We start from the raw sequence: 24,819 nt of genomic DNA on the forward strand, positions 1-24,819 counted from the left end.
AGCCAGATCTGCTCCTTGGCAGTGGCGCCTACCTGTGAGGATGAACAAGTGACACTACATCAATACACCTGCAACATGTCACAGAGACACATATGGGAACAAATTAGCTGGTTACAACAAGGCATGTCATGCAGCCAACGCATTGCACCTTTGCCATAGGGACATACTCCTCTGGGGAAGGGCAAAAGCAGTACGTGCCAGTGAAAGTCCACAGGTGGAATGAGGGCAAATACACAATCAATTATCAAGGCTCACACTGTGCATCACACCCACCCCTCCTGTCTCTGGGCACTGCTGGGAGGACTCTGCACCCACCCCTCCTGTCTCTGGGCACTGCTGGGAGGACTCTGCACCCACCTCTCCTGTCTCTGGGCACTGCTGGGAGGACTCTGCACCCACCCCTCCTGACTCTGGGCACTGCTGGCTGTGCATCACACCCACCCCTCCTGTCTCTGGGCACTGCTGGGAGGACCCTGCACACACCCCTCCTGTCTCTGGGCACTGCTGGGAGGGCTCTGCACCCACCCCTCCTGTCTCTGGGCACTGCTGGGAGGACCCTGCACACACCCCTCCTATGTCTGGGCACTGCTGGGAGGACTCTGCACACACCCCTCCTGTCTCTGGGCACTGCTGGGAGGACTCTGCACCCACCCCTCCTGTCTCTGGGCACTGCTGGGAGGACTCTGCACCCACCCCTCCTGACTCTGGGCACTGCTGGCTGTGCATCACACCCACCCCTCCTGTCTCTGGGCACTGCTGGGAGGACTCTGCACCCACCCCTCCTGACTCTGGGCACTGCTGGGAGTGATAGGCACCCACCCCTCCTGTCTCTGGGCACTTCTGGGAAGACCCTGCACCCACCCCTCCTGTCTCTGGGCACTGCTGGGAGGACTCTGCACCCACCCCTCCTGTCTCTGGGCACTGCTGGGAGACATCAGGCATTCCCCCCCTGGGACCCCCACTACAGTACATAGCATGTGTGTCACACCTGGACACAATGGCAGAAGTCACTGTCACAAAAGAAGGGACACAGTCTGTGCTAGTAGCTCTGCACTCACCTGATACCCTGGCCACCCATACAGCAGGGGGTACTGTGGGAGGATCACATCCAGCAATGCCAGGTTCTCCTCCAGGGTGAATGGCTGTGACCTCTCCACAGACCTTGACATGGTTCCAGGGAATCACGAGCAGCAGCAGTGTGTTAGATAGGAAATATGTGCAGGCAAGTGCTCCCTCATGGGACCTGGCTGCCTTATATCTGCCTTGCTGGCCTGTTTCATGCACAGGAGTACAGAGTGATTGGTCACTCACATTTGCATCCTATGTTTCCTCCAATCCCTTCAAACCTAGCACAGTCAGTGGGTTCTCATTGTGTTTTTTCTTCAGCATGATGTCAACCCCACAAACACATTGCAACAAAGTAGATTCATTCCAACTGACTTCTGCTGTGCACCTTCCAGAACAAATTCAAACTTGAAACTTGGGCTCCATGACAACCAGCATGCATGTAGGCCTTAATACTTGTCCCTCATGTGTCCCCTATGTAAAATTGAGCTTCACCCACAGGTACGGTGCGTTCCGGGCCCCTAGGGCACCCCAAATGCATAGCAACGGCCCGTACACGCGTGCGTACGTTCACTATCACTATGGGTGTCCTCGCGTATGCGTACTCGTACTGGTACGGCCCGTACACACGCCTGTACACTCACTATCACTACGAGTACGCATACGCGAGGACACCCATAGTGATAGTGAACGTACAGGCGTGTGTACGGCCCGTACCAGTACGAGTACGCATACGCGAGTACACCCATAGTGGTACGGCCCGTGCACTCGCCTGTACGTTCACTACCACTATGGGTGTCCTCGCGTATGCGTACTCGTAGTGATAGTGAGCGTACAGGCGTGTGTACGGGCCGTACCACTATGGGTGTCCTCGCGTATGCGTACTCGTACTGGTACGGGCCGTACACACGCCTGTACGTTCACTATCACTATGGGTGTCCTCGCGTATGCGTACTCGTAGTGATAGTGAGCGTACAGGCGTGTGTACGGGCCGTACCAGTACGAATACGCATATGCGAGGACACCCATAGTGATAGTGAACGTACAGGCGTGTGTACGGCCCGTACCAGTACGAGTATGCATACGCGAGGACACCCATAGTGATAGTGAACGTACAGGCATGTGTACGGGCCGTACCACTATGGGTGTCCTCGCGTATGCGTACTCGTAGTGATAGTGAGCGTACAGGCGTGTGTATGGGCCGTACCAGTACGAGTACGCATACGCGAGGACACCCATAGTGATAGTGAACGTACAGGCATGTGTACGGCCCGTACCAGTACGAGTACGCATACGCGAGGACACCCATAGTGATAGTGAACGTACAGGCGTGTGTACGGCCCGTACCAGTACGAGTACGCATACGCGAGGACACCCCTAGTGATAGTGAACGTACAGGCGTGTGTACGGCCCGTACCAGTACGAGTACGCATACGTGAGGACACCCATAGTGATAGTGAACGTACAGGCGTGTGTACGGGCCGCACCACTATGGGTGTTCTCGCGTATGCGTACTTACTGACCGTACACATGCCTGTACGCTCACCATCACTATGGGTACACATACGGCAGCACTCCCATAGTGATATGGGAACGTACACAGGCCCTCTTAGCAGCAGTACGGCGGTTTTCACACATCACAGTGGTGACAGGCAACACACAGGAAGGAATAGGGCGGACATACTTGTCCATGGATGGACATCAAGGCATTGTCTGTGCAGTACTACATGTGTGGGGCACAGGTGTGACAGGCTGTGATGTGGCACATTACTCCTGATTCGAGAAGGCACCAGATGTATGATGAGATGTGTACAGATGTAATGTGTGACGGTGCAATGTGTGCCAGGCATGCCCTTGACTCCTTGGACATGTGTGCATGTCGTACTGCACACTTGGGATGACCAACACTTGTATGGCACGGACACCAACACACGGAAGTGTCCCCTGATGCCCGGTACAGGGGTTACCACACCTGACTTGTCACTACCCACGGTGCACGATGTGACTATGTCATGTATGTGTGGGGGTTTCCCATTAGGTTGATGTTGGAGCACCCTCAAAAGCTGCAGCTGTTGCAGCAACCAACATGTGTCTGTGTGTAGATTGACATTGCACACTGTTCCGCACACCATGCCACATGTGGTATCGGATGTGAGGTGCGTATGTATGCATGTGACACGGAGTAGCGTAACAAGGACATGTCTGCATCCTCTCAATGAATGTGTGGTGAGTCATGACATGTGCACCTTCATGGCAAGGTGTGTGGGCTGTCCTAGTGTAATGTCATGTGACCTGTGGCTCTAGTGTTCCGCTACCAGTCTCTGCAATCGGCATCCTACTTCTGCTGATGTGTGGGTGTATGTCACTCCTGTCTTGCGTCTGGCTGTTCACTTGCACTGGGACACAGCTAATCCCATGGCATGGCATGTGGAGGTTCTCAATCTCCGTGTGTAGCTGGGTCTTGGTAGGAGTGTCACCTGGCAGCCATACGTGTCCATGGCATGTGGCACATACCTGACTCCGTATGTAGCATATGTGTATAGACAGATTAACATGTGCTCAGTACAAATTATTTGTTGTTGTGGTGCACTTACTCTTCCTTGTCACTTCCAAATTACTGCAGAGCGCCGCCTCTTCTCCGAGCAATTCCGGACTTGGCTGCCATGCGGGAGAATGATCGTATCCGGTGCTACCGCTTCCCCCAACGGTTGAATCTGGAGTTGACGGCGAGACTGGCACCACACCTGCAACCACTGCACAGGTATCCTACGGCACTGACACCCAAGCTGAAGGTAATGGCAGCCCTACATTTTCTAGCCACGGGTACCTTTCAAAATACCATAGCTCATGTTGGTGGCATGTCCCAGAGCATGTTCTGCCGTGTGCTGCATGATTTCTTAGAGGCCATGTTGATTCACCTGGATGACTTCATACATTTTCCTACCCCAGAAATGTTGACTGGGGTCAAGCGTGGATTCTATGCCCTGGGAGGGATGCCCCATGTCATTGGGTCCATAGATGGGACACATGTTGCTTTGGTACCACCACAGGCACAGGAGGTAGCGTACCGGAATCGCAAGCACTACCACTCCATCAATGCCCTTGTGGTGTGTCTGTCCAACATGGTGATTTCACATGTCTGTGCTCGTTTTCCAGGATCAGCACACGATGCCTACATCATGAGGCGTAGCAGGGTGCCTGAAATGATGACGCAGCTGCGCAACGAACGAGCATGTGTTGTTGGTGGGTACAGTCTGTCTGTCCTGTATTTTGCGTAGACTACTGGCACAACCGCTTCTCCAGTTCTAACGATGTCCATGTGCTTCCCATGTAGGGGACGCTGGCTATCCCAACATGCCATGGCTGATCACACTTCTCCGCAACCCCATCACGCCGGCCCAGCTCCGCTACAACACCGCCCATGGCCGGACAAGGCGAGTGATAGAGAGGACGTTTGGCCTGCTGAAGAGCCGATTCAGGTGCCTACACAAGACCGGCGGCGCGCTCCCATATGCCCCTGCAAAGGTCTGCAAAATCTTCATGGTCTGCTGCATGCTGCACAACATGGCAGTTGAGAAAGCTGTGCCACTCATCCTGGATCAAGATGACGAGGACCATCCACCCGTGGAGGACGAAGGGCTTGGCAATGGGGCTAGTGATGTGGAGGATGTGGAGCCGCAAGAGGACATCCGGACTCGGCTCGTACGCGACTTCTTTGCTTAGTGGTGAGTACCAGTGTCTGAGTGTGCACACATTGCTCCCCGTGTGGCATGTGTTGTGATGTGTGTCTCCACCTGCATGTATGACACGTGAGTCAGAGGTGTGTGTGGGTGTGTCACTGGAGTGATGGTGGCAGTGATGGTTGTATTTCCCCAGTCATACTTGTGACCTAGCATGTTGTCATCCATACATGTGTCGAGTACATGCACATGCAAGTGGCTGTGCTTCTTGTGGCTGACTTCTTGTGTGTCTCTCTTCCCCAGGTACTTGCGCATGCCGTCTGCTGCTTGCATTGTTGTGGCACTGCTATTCCTCATGGACACGTCATCGTGTGCTGACTCAGCGTTACAGGCACGGACACGTTTGGAAGTCACCTTGGGGTAAGGGATGCATCAGGGGTGTATTGGGTGTGGCAGTTGTTCACGATGTATGCACACTGCCCCTGTCGATGTTTGGTTCCTCTGCAGCCATGTGGCATCAGCATGGTACACATGACATGCAGCTGTGTACACCTGAATAGATGGTCTGACTTGTTGACAGTCATCAGTGATGGGATAGTGGATTGTGATGATGGCATCAATGTGTGTAACACTGCCCTCGGACACATACGGTTTGCATTGGCTTGACATGGTGTGGGACTTCTACATCAGCGGATCAATGGTGTATGGCAGTCTCTCCGTGAGCAGCTGTGGGTGTTTAGCTGTTAGCCGACAATTGTGTGCCAGTTCCATGGCTATCACGCATTTGTGCTGCAGAAGGGGGGTGCCAGTGTTGGACCCACATGTTACTCCACATGAAGTGTTCATGTGTACTTCAAGTTGCCTCTGCAATGCCGAAAACATGACTAATAAAGGTGTCCCTATGCCTCCAAGGTGCCTCTTCTCAGTCAATGCTGGTGTGTTGCCACGGTGCATCCAGCATGTCTGGCATGGTTTTCCCTGATAGTGGCTATGTGTCTATGTGTCGAGTAGCAAGATGCAAGCTGTGTGTGTGGGATGAGACTGTGTATTGTGCATGATGTCCATGACTGTGTGGGTATTGTGACATGTGCCATCCCCATGCATCCAACGTTGGCCAGGCCCCCATTCTCTGCATCCACCGGACTCAAGCTTGCAGGACATGGTTCTGCCACCTGTCTACACATACCTGGGTGCCCCCCAGGACACTGGACAGGATCCCTGACCTCTGCGCATGACTGTTGCTGTACTCAATGTGTCTGTCAGCACAGTTGTGCGGCCACCCCTTCAGCTGGTTGGGCCCATCACGGGTGTGTATGGTGCTCCGTGTCTGTCTTGCCTAATACACTGTGACCTGTGTGTCCTGTGCCAGACTCAGGCCCCAGGGTGTGGATGGTTGAAGTCAAAAGAGAACTCAGGCATGTTTAGACTTTACAAGACACATGTAAGGTAATAATGCAACCAGCAGGCATCTTCTTCATGGTGTGAAATTTTATTTTTGTGTGGGGGGGGGGTGGGGGGGAGGGGTATGACGTGAAGGGCTTTCCGGGAGTTTGGAATCCAAAGTTCAGTAGGGGAGTTGGTGTCCTTGCCATTGGAAATCCTCAGAGTCCATGCCACAGTCTTTGTCAACATTGGTCAGACAGGGACCAGCAAGGCCATGTGGCAGAGAATGTCTCTTGATGCTGTGATGCTGTTGCTCCAGTGGGCCAGGTGCCAGGCCAGGTGTCCTGGGGGATGGTGATGTAGCGCCGACCCTCACGGTCATTTCCGTGGACGACCCGGCCTCCTGCGGGGACCCTCAGAAGCAGGCCGTGACAATGTTTGGGATGCTCCATCGGATGTTTCCTCCTCCTCCTGATCCCTCCCTGTGGGTGGTGATGTTCTACACCTTCTGGCACAGGGAGGGTTGCCCATGTTGTCGGCCATCCGACGGAGTGTATTGTGAATTCCCGTGTACACCGTCACGAGCTCAGCCTGTCCGTCCTCCATCCTCCGTTGGTGTTGCAGTAGACAGGCATGTAGCTCCGCATGTTGCGGGGCCGGCTGGGTCTTGATCACCTCGAGGACGGACAAAACCTGGGCCATGCCCGTGGTGTCCTGCCGGTATGTGTCCAGGATGTTTCGGACATGGGAATATACCGGATCCCCAGCCAACTGGTCAGGCTGGCACCTCCGCCGTCCTCCACTCCCACCACCCCTGCCCACTTGCACCTGGCCTGCCCTTGTGGGCACATCGGGTCTCCGGGACCCCTGAGGGGTGGCATTGGCGTTGTCGCCTGCCTCCTCCTGGGTGCCCGGGACACCGTGTCCCTCCTGGCCAGCCTGGCTGCTTTGTGGTGGTGGGGCAGGGATCCTGGGTGTCTCCTGGGATGTGGCAGGAGTGGGGGTGATGGTTGGCCCCGTTGTACCTGACGCAGGTGCTGCAGGTCGTTGGACACCAGAGGGGCCAGGTTGGTCGGGGTCGTCCACAGAGTGGTGAGAGTCGTCGCTGCCGGTGGGATCGGCCTCCCGCAGAGCCGGGTCCTGTGAGTCTTCCCCCCCAGTGTTGGGGGGTGAACCACGAGGTTGACCTGTGTGTGAGAGAGACAATGTTAATTTTGGTGCATGCAACATCCATGTTTCATCAGTTTCAAAGTTGGCACATTTCCTCTTGGAATTAGGATCTGTCTTGCATTCCACTCACAGTGCACTTGTGCATGGGTGTGTCTCTTGGGCACCACTTTGGCGCCTTTAACTATGTGTGGCACAGTCTTACTTGCTGCGTCAAGTGTGACTGCAGTCAGCAGTGGAGTAGGCAGGTGTGGCGAGTCGTGCATTGGCGCCTTCCGTGTTGCACTGTACGTGGGCACATGAAGTTGTTCCACACACTTCAATGATGCAGGTAGCTGTCGTTGTGCTCGTGCACAGGTTGTGACATGGCCCTGTGTTTTGCCATGGAGGAGAGGGGGGGTTCTGGCACTGGCCACCCTTGTCTACATGCACGCAGTCCACCTGCTGACGAACAGACATTCCCACACACCACAAGGCTGATTTGCTCTCCCTGTGTCTCCCTCCCTCTCTGTCCCCCTCTCCCTCCCTCTGTGTCCCCCTCTCCCTCCCTCTGTGTGTCAGCCTCCTCCCTCTGTCCGTCTCCCTGTGTCTCCCTCCCTCTCTGTCCCCCTCTCCCTCCCTCTGTGTCCCCCTCTCCCTCCCTCTGTGTGTCAGCCTCTTCCATCTGTCCGTCTCCCTGTGTCTCCCTCTCTCTCTGTCCCCCTGTCCCTCCCTCTGTGTCCCCCTGTCCCTCCCTCTGTGTGTCAGCCTCCTCCCTCTGTCCGTCTCCCTGTGTCTCCCTCCCTCTCTGTCCCCCTCTCCCTCCCTCTGTGTCCCCCTCTCCCTCCCTCTGTGTGTCAGCCTCCTCCCTCTGTCCGTCTCCCTGTGTCTCCCTCCCTCTCTGTCCCCCTCTCCCTCCCTCTGTGTCCCCCTGTCCCTCCCTCTGTGTGTCAGCCTTCTCCCTCTGTCCTTCTCCCTGTGTCTCCCTCCCTCTGTGTCCCCCTGTCCCTCCCTCTGTGTGTCAGCCTCCTCCCTCTGTCCTTCTCCCTGTGTCTCCCTCCCTCTGTGTCCCCCTGTCCCTCCCTCTGTGTGTCAGCCTCCTCCCTCTGTCCGTCTCCCTGTGTCTCCCTCCCTCTCTGTCCCCCTCTCCCTCCCTCTGTGTCCTCCTGTCCCTCCCTCTGTGTGTCAGCCTCCTCCCTCTGTCCGTCTTCCCGTGTCTCCCTCCCTCTCTGTCCCCCTCTCCCTCCCTCTGTGTCCCCCTGTCCCTCCCTCTGTGTGTCAGCCTCCTCCCTCTGTCCGTCTCCCTGTGTCTCCCTCCCTCTCTGTCCCCCTCTCCCTCCCTCTGTGTCCCCCTGTCCCTCCCTCTGTGTGTCAGCCTCCTCCCTCTGTCCTTCTCCCTGTGTCTCCCTCCCTCTGTGTCCCCCTGTCCCTCCCTCTGTGTGTCAGCCTCCTCCCTCTGTCCTTCTCCCTGTGTCTCCCTCCCTCTGTGTCCCCCTGTCCCTCCCTCTGTGTGTCAGCCTCCTCCCTCTGTCCGTCTCCCTGTGTCTCCCTCCCTCTCTGTCCCCCTCTCCCTCCCTCTGTGTCCCCCTGTCCCTCCCTCTGTGTGTCAGCCTCCTCCCTCTGTCCGTCTTCCCGTGTCTCCCTCCCTCTCTGTCCCCCTCTCCCTCCCTCTGTGTCCCCCTGTCCCTCCCTCTGTGTGTCAGCCTCCTCCCTCTGTCCGTCTTCCCGTGTCTCCCTCCCTCTCTGTCCCCCTCTCCCTCCCTCTGTGTGTCACCCTCTGTCACCTCAGCCCAGCTTCCTGGGCACACACTGTTAGCAGATCTTTGAATGGCCCTTGGCTTGTTGCTGTGAGTTTGTTTCTGATCTCCAGGCACCCATTGGGTGTAGTGTGTGTGTCTGCGCTGCTGCTGTGGTGGTGTGTGCTGCCACTCTTTCACAGTGTTGGCTGTTCATTAGCTGCTGTCATGTGCAAGAACGTACCTTCACCCCCATGTGTTAATGCAAGGCGTCCGCCATTTGCTGGTGAGTCTTTCCTGTGTGGGGACACAGTGTTAGTCTGGCTGTGACCTAGGCCATATGGCCAGAGGGCATTGTTGTCTGCTTCTGAGTTGCACTATGTGATTTTTGGGGCCCACCCTCCCGCCATCTGGCTTATCGTGTCATGTGTTGGTGTCTTCTGTGGCCTGTGACTTGACATTGTCCAGCTGGGTGCATGGGGCATGGTGGCGCCAGTGGCATGTGCGTGTTCATGGAGTGTGGTTGAGTCATGCGATAGCTTGTGGTGGTTGCGTTCCTGTTTGTGGGTTTGGTTGTGGATGACGTTCCCCCATGTGAGGTGCGTTGTTTGTGTACTCACCCGGGTCTCGGAGTCCTCCTAATCCTTCAACTGCCTCCACCGGCAGTATGGCCATCACCCTCTCCTCCCAGGGATGGTAGTGTACGGGTCTGCGGGACGGCCCTCCTCCAGTGACGTTGGCCTGGTTGTGTTCGTCCGTCATCTTGGCTCGGACCCTCCTCCGCAGATCGTACCACCTGGCTTGGCATTCCTGCTTGTTCCTTCTGGTGTCCGCAACAGCATTCACAGCATTCACAGCATCGACGATGGTCTGCCACATGGCTGTTTTTTCTGACATGCTGGTCTGCCTGACCAATGTTCCAAAGAGGTGTGGCTCGACTCTGAGGATTTCATCGACAAGGACCTCCAACTCTCGGTTACTGAACTTTGGATTCTTGTTAGTGGGCATGGTGAGGGGTGTGGGGGTGGATGGGGGGGGTGTGGATGGTTGTGGGTGTGTGGGTGTGGTTGTGCAGGTGTGTGTGTGTGTGAATGTGATGAGGGGGTGTTTGTGAAGGTGGTTGTGTGAAGGTGTGCAAGTGTAAGGTGTGGTGAAGTTTGTAGTATGGTGCTGTAGGTTGTCTGTGGGGTCTGGCAGCAGTGAGTCTGTTGCAAAGGCTCATGGTTTGTGTGTGTGGGCCCTTTTTATTGGTCCATTGGTGGGTGTGGCTGTGTTTGAAGTTTGGGTGGGTGTGTTATAAGGAGTGGTGGTGTTTTGGGCCTCTGTTTGTTTTTGGCAGTTGCAGGTCAGTGAATGTGTTGTTTTAGTGGTTGTTGGACATGTTTAGTGGCTTTGTGCCATTCGAATGGTGTATTCTTGTGGTGTTTTGGTTTGTCCTGGTTGTGTACGTGCGTTTTTAGCGTGTGTACGGTATGTACAAGGGCCATTTGGTTGTACAGTGCTGTCCTTGTGTCTGGCTTGGTACGACTCGTACATGCGGTTGTGATGTTGGGGCCTGGGGTGCGCTCCGTACTTAGGAGGTTGTGGTGGGGGTGCGACTCTGACGTACACGGGTGCACATACACGGGTGGGGGTACGACACGTACAGGGGTGTACATACACGGGGGGTACGACGGGGGTACGACACGTACACGGGTGTACATACACGGGGGTACGACACGTACAGGGGTGTACGTACACGGGGGGTACGACACGTACAGGGGTGTACATACACAGGGGTACGACACGTACACGGGTGTACATACACGGGGGTACAACACGTACAGGGGTGTACATACACGGGGGGTACGACACGTACACGGGTGTACATACACGGGGGTACGACACGTACAGGGGTGTACATACATGGGGGTACGACGGGGGGTACGACACGTACACGGGTGTACATACACGGGGGGTACGACACGTATACGGGTGTACATAGAGGGGGGTACGACACGTACAGGGGTGTACATACACGGGGGTACGACACGTATAGGGGTGTACATACACGGGGGTACGACACGTACAGGGGTGTACATACACGGGGGGTACGACGGGGGGTACGACACGTACATGGGTGTACATACACAGGGGGGTACGACACGTACACGGGTGTACATAGAGGGGGGGTACGACACGTACAGGGGTGTACATACACGGGGGGTACGACACGTACAGGGGTGTACATACATGGGGGGTACGACACGTACAGGGGTGTACATACACGGGGGTACGACACGTACACGGGTGTACATAGAGGGGGGGGTACGACATGTACAGGGGTGTACATACACGGGGGGTACGACACGTACAGGGGTGTACATACACGGGGGGTACGACACGTACACGGGTGTACATAGAGGGGGGGGTACGACATGTACAGGGGTGTACATACACGGGGGGTACGACACGTACAGGGGTGTACATACACGGGGGTACGACACGTACACGGGTGTACATACACGGGGGGTACGACACGTACAGGGGTGTACATACACGGGGGGTACGACACGCACAGGGGTGTACATACACGGGGGTAGGACACGTACACGGGTGTACATACACGGGTGGGGGTGTACATACACGGGGGTACGTCTCGGACGTTAGGGGGCTGGGGGGAGTGTTGGGCGCATATGCGGGCACATGTCTCCATGGTTGCTATGGGAGTTCGGTGCGGACGGTGTTTTTTCCATACTGTTGTAACATCGGACGCACGGGATGGATCGTGATTCCTCGGTTGGACTTCACTTTTCACATTTGTACGGTAAATCGTCCGAGGACGTGTCGGACACTTTTTCCGACCCGAGGACGTGTGGGGAATAATTCCCAATGCGGTTCGTATGGACTTTTTACCATGCGAATCGTGATTGGCAGTTTGTACGGCACTTGTACGATTCGTACGGTAAAAAGACCGGATACGAGTCGTACGGGGAATTTTTTTACCGGATCGTAATCGGCACCATGTCTCTGGATCGTAGATTACGTCCAGGGATGTATCTTGTCAATAGTGATTGAAGATAAAGAGGGCTTTTGTATGTGAGTATGCGATGGCAATAACACATAGCCTTGAATAGGATTCTCTTTTCTATAGGCAGCCAATGAAGGGTAGCCAGGGCTCTTCTAGTATTCGTTCTCCTGGGGAGGCTGAGGACTAAGCGGGCAGCAGCATTTTGCACCCTTTGTAATTTAGTTAGTCCTCTCTTAGATGCACCCAAATACGGTACGTTGCCATAGTCTAGTTGGGATGTGATTATTGCATGGACTATGGTTCTCCTGGCTTTTAATGGGAGCAAATCAATGACCTTCCTCAGGGTTTTCATTGCTCCGTAACACTTTCCCGCAACCTTACGTATCTGGCTGTCAAAAGACACTTTGGAATCAACCCAGATCCCCAGATTCTTTACTTCTGTTTTAGGGAGGGGGACTTGCCCTAGTGTTTCAGGCCACCATGCAGAAGACCAAATGGTAGGTGTTTTCCCTACTACCAATACCTCTGTCTTATTCCCATTAAGTTTGAGACAGTGGTCAGTCATCCAGCCTGCCACTTCTTCAAGGCATTTTGTAAAGCGGATCGCTGCCTGTTCTCTGTTCTTGGATAGCATAACGATTAGTTGGGTATCGTCAGCATAGGATACGATCGATATCTCGTGCTTTTGCACACACTCAGCAAGTGGTCCCACATACATGTTAAACAGGGTGGGACTTAGAATAGATCCCTGAGGGACTCCCTGCATTAATAGATGACTGTCTGATATATGTGCGAGTTGGACTACTTGAAAGCTCCGTTGGGATAGGAAAGAAGTCAGCCATTTGAGGGCATTGCTCCTGATGCCACAAGCCTCTAGTCTCTGTAGTAACAGGGGATGCGAAACGGTGTCGAAAGCTGCGCTGAGATCCAGTAGGATCAGCGCAGCTGTCTTCCCTTCATCCGCATATTTTCTTAAGGTCTCAGTTGCCATTAGTAAGGCTGATTCAGTAGAGTGCGCCTTTCTAAAACCTGATTGAGAGGGATGAAAAAGATCATTAGCGTTAATGTGCTCCACTAGTTGTTAATTGGTAATTTTTTCTGCAATCTTTGCCATCAGAGGTAGTAATGAAATGGGACGTAAGTTCTCTACTACAGTGAAATCAAGTGAGGATTTCTTCCTCAGAGGTTTGACGATGGCCTGTTTCCAACTTAAAGGAACTTTCCCAGTCCTAAAAGAACGTTGAATAAGTTCAGAGATGTACGGCAGGATCATATTAATCCCTACCAATACTCTTTCAGGTCGTGCTGGATCGCGAGGTGATCCCGATTTTATTCCATTAATAGTGGCTGTAAGTTCTTCCCTCTCCTGTATTATAAATTCGTTTAATGTCACTCCAGTAAACTCATCCTGATTGCCCGTGGGCTGATTACAGCCCAATTGGGCCTCAGTCGGAAAAGACGAGTATATCTTCGTGACTTTGTTGGCAAAGAAATCCGCCACTTCATTGCAGATCTCTTTGGAGGAGGTGGTAACTCTTTCCTCATCATTGTTTTTGAGGAATTTTAGGATAGTAAACAGTTCCTTGTGGGAGTTATCGGCATTATCAATTTTGACCGAGTAGAAGTCACGCCTAGTTTTTTTTATCAACGCGTGGTAAGCTTTTAAATCCTTATTGTATTTTTCTTTTAATCTAGTACAATAGGTTTTCCTCCAAGTTCGTTCTGCCTTTTTACATCCTTTTTTAGCCATACGTAATTCCTCATTGAACCAGGGTGCTGTTGCTTTCTCTCTCTGTGGGATTCTAGTGCTCCAAGGTGCAACTTTATCTAAAGCCTTGGTGATCCAGGCCTCAATCTGCTCATTCGCTGTGTCAATGTTATTATCTAGCATAGGTTTCTGCTCACCCAATGCGAGTGTGAAGGATGAGGGGTTAAAATTATTCCACTTTCTAGTGGTAATTACCTCCTTGGAAAGTGGCGCCCTCCTTCTGTGTGATGGCACTGTGAACGGGACTAAAAAATGGTCTAACCATGGGACTGGGCAGGGAGCTCCTATTTCAACCTCTTCAGCGTTGGTGAAAATAGGATCTAATATGTGGCCTCCTTGGTGCGTTTGTGTTTCTACTCTCTGTGTTAGATTTAGTGTGAGCATATCTTTACAAATAGCATCTACTTCTTTGTTGTCAGTATCGTCAAAGTGTATATTTAGGTCTCCTAGTATCAGCAATTTGTTGTGTCTCAGAGCTGGGTATACTATCTTATCCTCCAAACTGGCCACAAACGGAGCTATCTGGCCCGGAGGGCGATAGATGAGGAATCCGGTCATAGTATTGCCCTCTACCGTAGACAGGGTAAAAAAGAAGGCCTCACATTTCTCTAAACCTGCTTGTTTGATCTCGCATGACATGTCATCTTTATAGATAATGGCGATCCCCCCGCCTCTTTGGCCCTCTCTATCCTGCCTTACTATGTGATAGTGCTTCGGGACTGCATCTTTTATATCGGGTGTTGAGTATTCGTTGAGCCATGTCTCTGTCAGAAAACTAGGCATCAATACGTTTTTCCATAAGGAGATCGCATATCTCATGCTTGTGTTTGGCCAATGACCTACAGTTTAAAAGAGCCAGTTGAGTTTTAGATTCCTTAAGAGTAGATGTCTTATGTAAAAGTATTGTTTGACAGTGTATACATGCGGGTTCCATGTTATCCACATTCGCGCTATGCCTGCAAACAGTGCTGACAGCTGTCCGTAGGCCCAGTAATTCCTTTTTAGAGTAATGGATCCTTGTGTCCGGTCTTATAGTTCCAAGGTCTTTGGCCCTAGGTCCCGGTCGGGCGCGGACAGGCGCAGACGGGCTTGCCTTGCGGTCGCGAACACATTGGTTACTAGTAGGCAGTCCGGCGGAAGCCCCGCCTCTGCCGACCAGACCGGAAGTGGTGTGTCCTGCCACGCTCTGCCCCGCCCTCCACACAAACGGCACACAACCGGGATGGACCGGGGCGGGCAGAAGACGGTAAGCTTGCAAATTACACAGTGTAAAAAAACTCAAATGTGCAAATCACGCAAGGGCTAAAAGAACACAGTTTTTAAAATAGCACACTTTAAAAACGGTAACGGTATACTAGTTTCTTCGTTATTATTGTTAAATCATAAAGTCAAAATCACATTTCGCTGCCAAGTGCACACTCGGTGATCTCACCTAGAGTGTCTCTGCGCGGTCGCGCTCACTTCGGTTTGAAGGGATTGAGTTAATACATATTAATAGCACAGTGTATCTAATGACAGCCCGTTTGATTATACTCGTAATAAGGCCCGTTTCCATCCGAGTCAGCTTGATATGATAGAAAGGGCCAAAAGCAGGACTGCGGCCATCTTGGATTGTGACTCTCTCTCTCTTTATGATCACGTGGTTCCCTGAGCCCACCATTTGCCCAATTTAGCATGCACCAGTTGAGAAGACAGGCTGAATTGTATTTACGACCGAGAAGCAAGGTCACATCTGCTAAAGGGAGTATCAAGCGAATTCCTTCAGACCTGGGACGAGAAGGGAGTCACCCCGCCGACCTTCTCTCTGCAAAGATAGTAACCCTTTTGTATAGCCGAAACTAGATATGGGATGAGCTCATTAGGAGCGCCTGGACTGGCTGGTACTTTTCCGCTTGTAAGGCTTTGTATGTTGAACTGATAATGTATAAAAGTGTGATTCTGTCAAGGAGTCTTCAGTCTTCCTCGGCGCACCTCATGGGTGAGGATCGATGAGGCTCCTCTATGTAGAGTTCTGTTTGTGGCCAATAAACGCTTGAACCTTCTACGTTGCCAACTGCTCATTATTGACTTACATTGCGGGCCACTGGTAAGTGTGGCCCTTGGCTATCACGATATAGATTACTTCAGTTGGCGACCACAAAGGGACCCCGTGATAGGGTCTGTCCTCCCCCGTAATCGGGTGGAAGGTTCGAGGGCGTCTTGGTCGGATGAGCGGAGGGGAGCTCGAGAGTTTCGCTCCGCGCGCCCGATTGGGATGCCCTCTGCTGCTAGTTACCCTTCACCGGGGTCCTACGGGCTTAACCCAGGACCGGACCGTGTTGGTCGAGAGGAGTTGGCAGCGGAGAACGGACATTCGTACCTGGGTGCACCCGGTGAGTAGAATTTTGATTTAAAGCACTTGTGGTAAACAGTGCAAGTTTGATTTTGAAGCACGCAAGGTGGAGCGTGTATTTGATTTTGAAGCACACGCTCTAGGGCGGTGCTTTGATTCTGAGGCATGCGCTGGAGAGCGGTGCCACTGTTGGTTTGAAGCCCGCATTATATGGCGAGGCATTGATTTGAGGTACATGTACATTTGAAACGGTTTGATGGGCCCTTTTCTGATTTGATAGCCGCGCGCGGAATATAGCCCGATTGTACCTAGGTAACTCACGACCAGAGCTGGGTAGCCACGAGGCATATCCGCGGTGGGGCATAGACCTCATCGGGACAGCCTCGGTGGTGAGCCAGGAGGGCAGTGAGAGGATCGGGGATGTCTGTTGTTGGAAATGTTATGAATTAGTGTGGTGGGCTTGGCTCGCTGATTAAAGTGGTAAGGTTTGTTGCATATCGTTCGTGGTTTATGTCATTTGTGTTTGTCTAAAAACTAACCACTATGCCTTGTTTTAGTAAATTGAATTGTTTTAGTTGCTGTTGTCGGACAGGTGACTCTCGGTTAGCTGAGAGTCAGCCTGCCCCGCCGGAAGGCAGTCCTAGCCACTATATGTATGTGAAGCATGGAATCACCCCTTTGTTGTTTTGTACTCTGTGGTATAAATATACCAAAGGTAATGAAGAATTGCAGTGGCCAAAGACCGGCTCGTTTGATGAAAAGAAAATTGCTTTCTTACAGGACCAACTGTTCTCTAGACGTAGCCGTCAGGCTATGTTTGATGCCCTGGGTGCGTGGCTGAAGGAATCCAAACAGCGGCGGATGAGAGAGGAAAAGCAGGCCAGGGCTAAGGTGGGACAGAACGTAACTCAAAAGGCTATAGCTTATGATAGGGCTCGAGCAGAGAAGGGAATAGACTGTATGAACCGCAAATTCCGATTGAAGGTAGATAAGAGCTATGTGACTCGACCCAATGCTGAAGATGAAATAGAGGATTTATTGGACATGCGGCCACCGCCTCCTTATGTGCCCCAACGGCTGTATCCAGAGGTGACAGGAGTCTCGGCTCCGGCCCCGGCCGCGTCCTCAGGAACCCCAGGGGCCTCAGCCCCTCTGGTTCCCTCTATTTCCTCTCCTTTGACAGAACTCTCCCGGCTGTCCACATCCGTGTCAGAGGTGATGACTATACTGCCATCTTTATTGACGGCCGCAGCAGCTGCAACGCCTCAGCTGCCATCCGGGTCAATGACTTCCCCTTCTGTCCTGCCCTCCTCCTCCGCGAGTACTACGCCGGTAGCAGCTGTTACCACTCCGACACGTCCGGTCCCTTTTTCTGAGGGTAAAAGGTTGTTTACTCGTTCAGCTCTGGGAACGGAAGAGAAGGAGACCATTGCCGTACAGGCATCCCAATGGATGCGGCAACCTATTTATACATTATCTGATATTTGGAGCACCATGAGAGATTACGAGCCAGTAATGCAGCAGCATGCGTTGGAACACATGGCAAACCACCTTATATCATTATGGGAGCAGGTACACAGGGAAGGGAGGGCCCCGGCTATATTGTATGATATCGTCGCTCAAGCCCATAAATCTCACCTTACTCCAGAAGCGGTGTATGGGAATGTGCAGACTTTGGTGGCGTATAAGACCCGTCTGCAGCCGGCCATTCCCCCGGGGCTATCCCGGTACCCTATGCGGGAGGTACACCCCATCTACCATCCGGAAGTTACGGAAGTGGTAGATGCCCTCGGGGTAGTTACCCGTCCCAGAGTGGATGCGCGTTTCCAGGAACAATGGGTTTATACCCCCTGGAAACGAAGTGAGGTATTGTCACTCAAAAGTCAGTTACCGGATCCCAGGAAAAACCCTACCGCGTATTATAAGGAGCTTACTGAGGCTGCCTCCTCTACAGTAATGACGTTGGCAGACATTGAACTGTTCTTTGCTCTATTAGTACCCGTGGACATTTGGCGCCAGGTACACGACCAGGACCATGCAACAGAATTTGGGGGAACTTGGGAACAGCTAAGGGGTTGGGATAGAGATCGCAAACCAGGGAATAAGCCCCGGGCGGAGATATTGGCTCTCCCTGATAGGATAATAACTTATATGCATTCGCTGATCCCTCCCCGGAAGGTGGATTGGGATAAATTGACAGCATGCAAGCAAAAGAAGGATGAGAGTGTGTCGGACTTCTTTACAAGATTTGAGGGAGTCTTTATTGACTTCAGTGGACAGGATCTCGCCACTGAAGGGGGTGTACGTCTGTTTGTAAACCGGTTTGTGACTAATTTACTGCCAGAAGTGTCAGCTCGATTGCAGGCTGCTGAAAGCACCTGGACGACCACTACCCCTTCAACGATATTGAGTATGGCTCAATATTATGAACATCGTGAGAATTAAAGCAAGGACAAGACAGAAAAGAAATCGAAAGAGTTGAAGACTCGAGTATTGTTACAGCAAGTGGAGAGGGGACGGGGGAGAGGGCGAGGATCGCAGAATTTTCCTCCAAGAGGGGCGGGTCCTGCACAGACGACAGGACGAACAGACTTGGGCATAAATCAATGTGCCTTCTGCAAACAGGAGGGGCATTGGCGAGCTCAGTGTCCGTTATTGTATGAACAGAACAGTGTTCCGAGAGGTCGGGGAAGGGGACGGTCTGGTGGACAGCGAGGGGGATCTACGAGACAAGAGCATTCGGCTCAAGGTGAGACTGGTCAGAATTGCTTTGATCACAGTCAGGGAAAGCAGTATTACAATGAAGGCTATATGACAGGCGAGGGATCAGGCTACTCTCAAGCATAGGACAGCCAAAGACAGAGTGAGGGGCAGGTGTCAATTCCAATTGATCAGGCTGGACCTTATGTCCATGCGCGATTACTGAATGCATCAGGTAAGTTCCTAGTTGACACGGGGGCCATGAACAGTTCTGTTTCACGTGCCCTAGTCCCGGGGGCTGCTCTGTCTGGCCAGAACAATGTGTCCGTGGGGTTTTCTGGAACTCCGGTGGTAAGCCCCATCTCTCAACCGCTTCCCCTTACCATGGGGCCGGTATCGATAGATTCACCTTTCCTTTTGACCTCCCAGTGTGGAGAAAACCTTTTAGGTATGGACATACTGAAAAGATTACATGCCCGTATCTATTGTTCCCCGGACGGTGTTTATTTGACCATCAAAGATCCTTCACCCCTCTCCGCGCAATGTCTGTCCAAAACGGATCCTTTGCCACCTGAATTGGCGCGCATCCCGAAAAGTCTCTGGGCTACTGGAGACACTGATGTGGGCCATTTACGAATTCCCCTAGTTTCGATCACCTTAAAACAGTATGCCCCGTTACCGAAAGTTCCCCAGTATAAAATTGCCCCCGCTGGGGAACGAGCTCTATTGGCTATCATCCATGATTTGATTAAAACCGGAGTAGTGGAAGAAACGGCCTCCAACGCATGTAATAGTCCTATTCTTCCGATTCTTAAACGAGCCCCAGTACACCAGACTCCTGATTATGCTGATACCTATCGATTTGTGATTCACCTACGAGAGATTAATAAGATTGTGGTACCTCAGTATCCTGTGGTACCTGATATTAATGCCATTTTGACGATGATTCCTCCAACGGCAACATTTTTCTCGGTGATAGATTTAAAAAATGCCTTCTTTAGTATCCCTATTCATCCAGATAGCCGTTATCTTTTCGGCTCTCATTAGGAGGCCGCAGCTTCAGATTTTGTCGCGCCCCACAGGGATATACGGAAAGCCCCAGTATTTATAGTCAGGCACTAAAAAAGATATTAGACACTCTGCGTTTGCCACCAGGTAATGTATTGCTCCAATATGTTGATGATCTCCTGGTGGCCTCTGATACTGAGGAGGGCTGCCGGACGGCAACGGTGGATTTGCTGCAGCATCTGACGAACCATGGTAACAAGGTCTCACTGTCGAAATTCCAATATTGTCGACCGGAGGTGACCTACCTCGGTCATCTCCTGTCGAAGGAGGGAAGACGGTTGACCTCTGAGCGTATTGCAACCATTACTAACATGTCTGTTCCCCGCACGCAGCGTGATGTCCATGCTTTGCTTGGTATAACCTCTTACTGTCGCAATGGATCCCTAACTACTCCCTCTTGACTAAACCTTTCCTGTATCTAACCACCAAAGATGTGCATGAACCTCTACCTTGGACTGTTGAGTGTCAAACGGCTTTCACTTCCTTAAAGGCTGCTTTATGTTCTGCTCCTGTGCTTGGCACCCCTGACTACCGGAAGCCTTTTGTGCTCTACGTGCAAGAGGTGGACGGTTGTTCGCTTTCAGTGTTAACACAGGACTTTGGTGGTAAGCAAAGACCTTGTGCATATTTCTCGGCGGTTTTGGACAATGTCGCCAGAGCGCTTCCCAGCTGCCTGAGAGCCACGGCCGCAGTAGCAGTGGCGATCAGGCAATCGGAAGGGCTGGTCCTAAATACGGATCTAACAGTAATGGTACCACATGCTGTGGACGTATTATTAAACAGGACACAGACGCAGCACTTAACTAGTGCGCGTCTTACGGGGTACGAATTGACCCTGTTTGCACCTCATATAACGATCAAGAGATGTGTCACTCTGAATCCTGCCACGCTACTACCCCTCCCCTCCGGAGAAAGTGGCCAGGACATACACAATTGCATATTTTGGATTGAAGAAGAAACGAAGGGCCGGATAGATCTAACAGACATCCCTTTATCTGAACCCCAAGGGGAACTGTATGTTGACGGTTCATGCTTTAGATTGCCTAATGGTACTACGGTTGCGGCTTATGCAATCACCACCTTACAGACAGTGGTTGAGGCGGCCAAAGTACCATATTATTCAGCACAGGCTGCTGAACTGATTGCCCTACTGAGGGCTTGCGAATTGGGTGAGGGATTGAGGTTAAATGTCTACACCGATAGCCAATACGCTTTCGGTGTAGCCCATAGTTTTGGGAGGTTGTGGGCAGAACGAGGGTTTCTTACATCCCATGGTGAGAAGATAAAGAATGGACAGCTGGTTGAACGACTGTTGGCCGCATTGACCTTGCCAAAAGCCCTTGCTATTGTAAAATGTAGTGCACATAAAGTTGTAACTGATGATGTAGGGAAAGGAAATGCCTTTGCAGATAGAATTGCCAAAGAGACTGCCCAGTCTGACACTACCTCCATGTTTGTGGTTAACCAGTATAGAAGGGTGGTAGAGGCAGACATTTTTCGTAACACCATAGATAGTGTGAAAGAATTGCAGCAGGAAGCCACCCCGGAGGAACTGAAGTATTGACAGGAACAGGTGGGACGGTTAGACAAGAATGGTTGTTGGACTGACCTGTCAGAAAAGTGCAGATGGTTGCTGCCGAATGTATTTGTGAATGCGGTAGTAACCATGGCACATGGCCCTGCACATGTAGGGGTTCAAGGCATTTGTGCGATATTGGACCCTGTATGGTACAATACCAATATCCACAAAACGGCCAAGAATTTGGTCCAACATTGTATGGTCTGCCTACAGCATAACCCGGGGGTAGTATTCCCGTCCTAACAGGCAGTTTTGCTCCACCTACCTTGCCTTTCGAGGTACTCCAAATGGACTACATACAGCTTGAACGGGTTAACAACCTTAAATATGTCTTAGTGGTGGTCTGCACCTTCAGTAAATGGGTGGAAGCATACCCCACTAAAGAAAATACAGCCTTAGCAACTGCGAAGGCTTTGATAAAGGAGTTCTTTCCCCGATATGGGTTACCACGAGTAATCTGGAGTGATAATGGGACACATTTTAATGCTAATTTAGTTCAACATGTATGTAAAGGTTTGTCCATATGACAGAAATTTCACGCAGCACGACACCCTCAATCGGCAGGCCTAGTTGAGAAGTACAATGGGATCTTGAAGTTAAAATTAGCTAAACTACAGGACACGACTGGCTTAAAATGGCCCGATCTTCTACCCTTAGCTCTGCTGTCTGTGAGAACCACCCCTCATTCCCGGAGTGGGATTTCACCTTATGAGGTAGTTTTCGGGAGGCCTGCCAATGTATGGGGAGTGCCCCGGCCCAAATCATTCAGGGACATTGAATATCCTATGTTAGCCGACTACCTTTATGCTCTAACTAAAGACCTCCGTTCTATTCATCAACAGATATCCGCAGTACTGCAGCCCCTGCCGGAGGGTCCCGGACACAGCATAGAGCCGGGCCAGTGGGTCCTAGTTCGAAACTATCAGCGGAAATCAAGCTTGGACCCACGCTGGACCCGACCGCATCAAGTGCTTCTGGCTACGAGGACGGCTGTAAAGGTCGAAGGGAAACAGCATTGGATCCACATCTCGCACCTCAAACGTGTTCCTCTTCCCTTGCCTGAGGATTATCAGGGCCAGGAGGAAAGCGTACAGCACAGAGGTGAGCACCATACCGAAAAGCCATTCTCTCTCGAAGCCCACAGAGAAGTTGAAGGGCGAGGGGAGAGTGCCACAAGTTCGGAATCAGTTGTTGTAAGCGAGTCCACTCCTGGAGACCAAACACGTGACCAGGAAAGCCACACGCCCTGTTCTTTATCTGATCCTACTGTGCCAGTCTTGTTTGTCAACCCCCGAGACCCCTGGTCACGTTCGATATCACCTGCGGCCCCGGAAAAGAGTTGAGATCCCAGGTTCAGCCTAAAGAAACCAGAAACCGAGGCCTGAATTAAGGAACCTGGGGATCATATAAACACTGGACTGAACTCGTGGAGGGCTCGGAACTTTGAGTGGAAGCCCTGTTCAGAGAGAAGGTAGAGACATTGATTGGTTGATGGGGCCCAGGTAACTTTCCCTCCCAGCAAGAGTTGCGTCAAGTGCAACTCCAACGCGAGAAGTTTTTGTACCTTCAGTTTCCTTTTTTTTGTTTGGAACAATAGGAGTCTGCCTGTGAGGCTCTAACATGGACACAGGAAAGAAGCACCCTCCGGCAGGTTGGACTGCTTGTAAGCCCCCTTTTTCCCAAGGTTAGGTTTGGAATTTTAGTGAGGATGTATCCCATTGCTCGTTTTGTCCCTGAAGAAGAACGTCCCATAATCCCTCGTCCTATGTATCCATATTTACCAATGTTTTCTACATGGAGTTTGCGTATTAAGATTGTTTTTATTTCTATAGTAGCTGTGTCACTTATATTATGCTTAGGATTGTTCATTTATCTAGAATTCCGCCACCCAGTCCATACTCTAGTGATGTCTACCCCTGCTCCTAAGGAACATCATTTTCAGACTTTTGCCCCTCATAAAGAGAGACATCGCCAGACTTATGTAAATAATGCTTTTATTGAAATGTTGCATCAGACCCACAGTTCCACAAATGTTACCGATTGTTGGGTATGTGGCCTCCTTCCTTCAGTAATGCACAAGCATGATTTGTTTATTTCAATGCCTTTGTCACATTTGGGGAGCTGTGAAGCTTGGTTTAAACTGTTGTCTATGATATATGAGCACTACACTGTAGATGCACACAGGCTTTCTGAGAAAGATTACGACCTAATATTGGCCTATATAGAGAGGCATCAGGGTTTCACTCCCAATGCAGAAGGTACCGATGGTACTTTAGATCCGACGGCCTGCATGAATGTGTACATGGAACATGAAAATGACACATGGCTGAGGGACGAAATATTGGATTTCGTTTCCTTCAACTTTACTGAATACTTCAAATATTTCCAGGAACGCAATGTCTCAGATGACAAGGTTATACCAGTACCCGTGCTAAATACTTCATCTTCCTTCTGTGTCCAGGGTGCCGGCCATTTATTTGTAGGATTCAGTAGATGCAATTATACTTACAGACTACGGACATTTAGCAGTCCGCCAATATTGACCCCTCCAAACATATATTTCGTGTGTGGGGAAAATGCTTATACTTGGCTTCCCAGGGGATGGTCAGGCAGGTGCTACCTGTCCTTCCTCTATCCTCCTGTTTATATTGCCCCATCGGATTATCACAAATCCCATTCACTAAACCGACGAAGTCTGCTATCCGAATCCACTGACAATGACGCCACTGATCAGACTGACACCCCCGCCCAACATTTTGTTGATATTATAAAAGGGGTCCTACCCATATGGGGCCCCATCTTAACTAGTAAGGAGATTAGGAGACTGCCCAGAGTGGTGGAAGGAGTGGTAAATACCACTGCCGGGATATTGACTAATATCACTGTTGAACTTCAAGCGACCCGGCTTGTGACCCTTCAAAATCGTCTTGTTTTAGATGTCATTTTGGCGGATCGCAGAGGAGCATGCCGAGTAATCGGGAGCTCCTGCTGTGTATATATACCTGACTCCGCCCCTTCGGTCCATTTAGCTATCCAGAAACTTCATCGATTGGCATCGGAGATTCATACGGAGACCGGTACCTGGTTCCTGTCAAACTGGTTTTGGGATCTTCTGACTACCTGGGGGTGGAAATTGTTCATGATCCTCTTGGGCATAGTGGGTTTTCTTTTTACCTGTTGTATTTGCATTCAATGCGGTCCTGCTTGTTGTTCCTATTGTGCCGCTCGAATTCGTTCTGCAATACCTGAGCCTAGGCCTACCCAAACTCGAATGGATGCTCAAATGACCCAGAAAGAAATACATAATATGATGCAGATAGATGAGGACATCTTTGAGGAGTAACCTCATTTA

The sequence above is a fragment of the Triturus cristatus genome, chromosome 4_1, assembly GCF_964204655.1.
Source record: "Triturus cristatus chromosome 4_1, aTriCri1.1, whole genome shotgun sequence".
NCBI classification, from domain to species: Eukaryota; Metazoa; Chordata; class Amphibia; order Caudata; family Salamandridae; genus Triturus; species Triturus cristatus.